This window comes from Calidris pugnax, unplaced genomic scaffold, assembly GCF_001431845.1.
Source record: "Calidris pugnax isolate Ruff unplaced genomic scaffold, ASM143184v1 scaffold11, whole genome shotgun sequence".
In the NCBI taxonomy this organism is placed as follows: Eukaryota; Metazoa; Chordata; class Aves; order Charadriiformes; family Scolopacidae; genus Calidris; species Calidris pugnax.
In genome coordinates this window covers 10,203,449-10,207,846 of record NW_015090803.1, presented here as the reverse complement: position 1 = coordinate 10,207,846, position 4,398 = coordinate 10,203,449, and the positions used below count along the sequence as shown (strand labels likewise).

The window sequence follows — 4,398 nt, the reverse complement described above, 5'->3', positions numbered from 1 at the left end:
GGGAGGAGGGGGGGACACACATCCTTGCCTGGGTTTTCAGCACCGCCCGTGGCAAACGGAGCGAGGCACCGGGCGGAGCAGCACGGCGGGTTGCGGGGTGGCCGTCGTGGGGCTGAAGCCGGCCGGGGAGAGGAGGAGGAGGAGGAGGAGAAGGGGGGGGGAAGGGCTGGTCTCGCCGGGGCAGGACCCGGGCGGGGCTGTGCCGTGCCGTGCCGTACCGGACTGGCACCGGGAGCCTCCAATGGGGGCGAGCGGGGGCCGCGCCGCGGGGCGCCGCCGGTTGCGCGGTGGCGGTAGCCGGGCTCGGCGGCGGCCGGAGGAGAGGAGGAGGGGAGCGGTGCGGTGCTGCGCGTCCGAGAAGCCGGGGTAAGCGCCTTTCCGCGGGGCGGAGGAGGTCGGGGTGCAATGGCGAGGGTTTCCCACTAGATGTCTGCACAGTTAATGATAATTGAAGGCTCTGCCCTTTCCCCGCGTGTATCCCCAACCCCTCTGATGTCTGCCCCCTCCGTTAGAAATTAAATCCCTTTCCCCCCCTACCACTTCGGGTTTTTTTCCCCTCTTTATACTCTCTTTCTTTAAAGCGCTTTCTGGAGCTTAGGCTAGAATAAAATACGGGGTTCTCCTCAGAGAAAGCCCTTTGGTGTGCGACTCATGCTATTGGAATCCTTTTATGACCTTTGATGTGTTTAAATAACACGGTAAAGCTGTGCACACACCTCGGATTAAACTTTAATCATCCCGAGTCAAGGACATCCAGGTGGTAAATGACTTTGCTTTGACATTTCTGCTTTAGAACAATATATGATCCCAGTCTCAGGTCAGAGAGATGTTCCCGGTCTTCTCACCCTTAGAAGCGCAAATACGGTTTTACCTACAGAGATTAGAAACCCGTCGCTCTTGTTACCTTATTGAAAAAAAAAAAAAGAGAGAGAGGGAGAGAAAACCAAGCGCAAAAATCAAGGCTCCCGGGATTCTAGTTCTACCAAGTTCCTACAACCTACAGACTTCCCCCAGGACTGGGAAAACGTTCCTCGCTGTTAAGCACCGCTCTGCCTCTCCTGGGGGGTATGTGTGCATAATGGTCCATACAGGAATCTAGACAAGTTCTCTTATATATATGTGTGCGCACAAATGTATGTGTGCATATATATATTCATATTAAATTTTTAAAATTAAGATTTCCAAGCTTTCCTTGGGAGCTCGGATACCGATTCTGAACATCTGAACGTTTCCTCATGAGGACTCCCCTTCCTGCGAAAAGTTATGTTGTAGTTGATTGCTTTCAGAAATAATAATAATAAAAAAATTCTCTGCAGACTTTCTCTCTGGTCCCGGTGCAGTGCGAGCACCCCCTACGAGCCGAAAGTGAGCTTGGTTCCTCACGAACAAAAAAAACCTAGCAAATAACGTAAGTATGTTTAGGAGAAATCTGGAAGTCTTTATTTGCTCCGCTGCTAGCACCTGGTTTTAAATCAGACAACTTTGGGTTAACACGTAGAGAGAGGGGGATTTGTGGGCCGTTTTATTGCCAATCAAAATTAGTGACAACTAAATTTTGCGTTGATTTTTACCAATGGATCCCTGCTCAGCCTCGGCTAATGCTTGTCTTGGAAGCTGTGGAGCGCAGGGAGCTAAAGCCAAGCCTTTCGCATGGAGTTTTAGGTCCTGGACTCAGTTATTGGAAAGGCCTAAGCATGGGAAATCCCATCCTTCTTTTTTATTCCTTTTCATCTCTGCTTTGACCCACTGAGAGTCTACACGCGCTCCGAAGAAAATTAAAATATGATTAAATATGACAAATTTTAAGGGAAACTGCAAGGAGGGAGGTGGGCTCGGACAGCTGGTTTTGGGGGGACGGTTAGAAATAGAGGGGTCCGGGTAGGTAGCACAGTCCCACGGATGAAGGAGTGAGATTTCGGCTCCGCTCGGGAGTGGGGGCAAGTTCAAATCCTCGGGAACAAAGTACTCACGACCTTTGCAGAAAGCAAGAGAGTCAACGGACGGACATCTCCGGAGGGATCACAGGAGGGAATCGAAAAGAGCACCGACACCTTCCTCCTGGGGTCTGCCCCAGCCCCACGGGCGACGGAAGGTGCCAGGCTCCCCACGGGAGGAACGAGGGGGGGGCGCCGGGGCTGGAGAGGGTAACACTGGGGGGGCAGAGAGCTGGGGTCGTGCACGGACCTTGCGACACCCCCGGGACTTCGTCCTGCTCGTTTCCACAAGTTTGGAGAAGTTGAGTGAGAAATCGGCATCTCCGCAAAATTTCTGGGGATTTAGTGAATTGTAGGAGAGAAAAAGCTCTGCTCCCTCCCGGCCGCTGGTTACACACAACCGCCTCCTACGTCTGGGTTGTGCCAGGCGGCGTGATTGCCTTCTGTGCTCTTGTTACCGAGTGGAGATAAATCGGAGCGAAGGAGACACGGGCGCCATAATCGCTGTTCCCCGAAAGACCAAGAGCTTTTTTTTTTTTTTTTTTTTTTTTTTTTTTTTTTTCCCCCCTTCTAAAATCCCTGAGTCTAATTATTTAACTGTCCGCTCTCTCCTCCGCTTCTAATTATGAACTCAAGATGTTTAATGCTGGAAAAATACATCAGTTGTTTTATACCCGGACAGAGCCTTTACTTGTGAAACTCACTTCTAAAAAAAATAAATCTGGAAATAATTAACTCGTACAGTTGAGAACATTATGTTGCTTATACTGTAAACGTGTCCTTACACCTTTACAAGACGTTACAGAGGACTTACTCAACTAATTGAAACTGTTATATAGCAACGTTATGTATTCAACATACTCGTTACATTTCATCTTTATGGACTTAGAGTTTTATTCCTTTCACAGTCTTGTGATTTTTTTTTTTTTCCCCCCAGCAGCCGGTCGTTTAATCTGCAAGAAGGAGAGATCCTCGAAAAACGATGAAAAGAGAAGCAATTGAATGTTATGTTCAGTGTAGCAGGGTGAGACGGTTCACACCATGAGGGGCAGAATATTGAAAAAGGAGCTAGCTCGGAAAATATGAGATGAGACAAACATTTTTCCCCATCCCAACACCTCGGGTAGAAATGGATATATGTGTACCGGCTGGTTTCTACGCTAGCTGGATCGGGTGGTGGGACCTCTTGCTCTCTCCCCGCCACCCTCCCCCCCCCAAAAAAAAAAGAAATAGTAATAAAAGTGACTTAAAGAGCTTCTGCATCCTTGATCTGGGGAAACGGGGCAGGGAGATGCACCCACCCCGCCGAGCACCAGCGCGGGGTGGTGATGGGCAGCCCCTCCGGCCGCTCACGGGGGTGACATAAACCCTCCCGTGGGTTCCCGGGAGCGAGCACGGCGGCGCGGAGCATCTGCCTGTGAAGGTTACGCGTGTGCGTATCCACAAGGAGCAGCAGCAGCGGGATCCCTGCTCCGCGGGGGTCCCAGGCGCGATCCTTCCCTTCGTGCCCCCTGCCCATCCTCCCCGCCCCTCTGCAATGTCCCCCTTTTCCCGGCCAAGGCGACTTGGTCCCGCAGACAGTTTGCCCTTCATGCTAGTGGCCAGAGAGCCCACAAGGAACCGTTTTCACTGCTCCCACCGGTGTCACGCCTTCGGGAGCTGCTGGAGACTTTTGTTCCGCCCGGAATAAGTAGCACCACTCACAGAGGCTCACACAAACCCCCGATTCACGGGGCAGCCGGAACGGGGACCAGGATGTGGGCTGAGCTCTGGGCTCGGATTTGTGCCGAAGACACAGTCCTGCAATTATTATAATATGCTATTTGCAGTGCAGAGGGCAGGGGCTAGTTCGGATGAATAAATTCGTCTCCCCCCCAAACACCCCAAATAAAAAAACACCTTTTTTTTTTTTTTTTTTTTTTCCCGGCTGATATTTAAAGGTAGAGCCTGACACATCAAGAAGAAGGGGAAACTGAAGAAGGGAAATCTCCTATTAACAGGAAGGGTCACTTATAGGAGGGAGAGATGTGCAAATCCTCGCACTCGCTGCACGACCCAGTGCGCCTGCACACCCACAGCTGCGTTGGTAGATGATGGGGAGGGTGCGTGGTGGAAAACATGTTTTATGAAGAAATCTTTCCAGGGCAACGCTGCAGTTCCAACTCTACGAGCGAGGCTTTCCGCCCAGAAACCAGCCCGCACCCTCTCTCCTTTCCCCCTCGGTTTGTCAGAGGAAGGGACCGCCCCGACGAGCCGGAGATAAACCTCCATCTATAGGTTCGTCCTCGTCTGTCACCCTGCCTGTCCCGTCCCTGCCAGGCGGCAGGTGATGCGGGGACGACGGCGTGGCCCCTGCGGGCTCCCGGCTCCGCCGGTGCGGGGACCGCGGCCGCCGGAACGTGCGGGCTCCACGCACCGGCACTGTCTCCTCCTGACAAAGTGGATGTGTGATTAATGCCGACCG

The 4,398-nt window shown here is 52.2% G+C and overlaps 1 long non-coding RNA gene across 1 annotated transcript; it reads left to right on the top strand.

Annotated features, from left to right (window-relative positions):
- Positions 1 to 185: 185 nt before the first annotated feature.
- Positions 186 to 3,188, top strand: LOC106885454. Its single transcript, XR_001411442.1, has 3 exons — positions 186 to 366; positions 1,317 to 1,408; positions 2,872 to 3,188. It is a non-coding gene; the product is annotated as an uncharacterized LOC106885454 (long non-coding RNA).
- Positions 3,189 to 4,398: the final 1,210 nt, after the last annotated feature.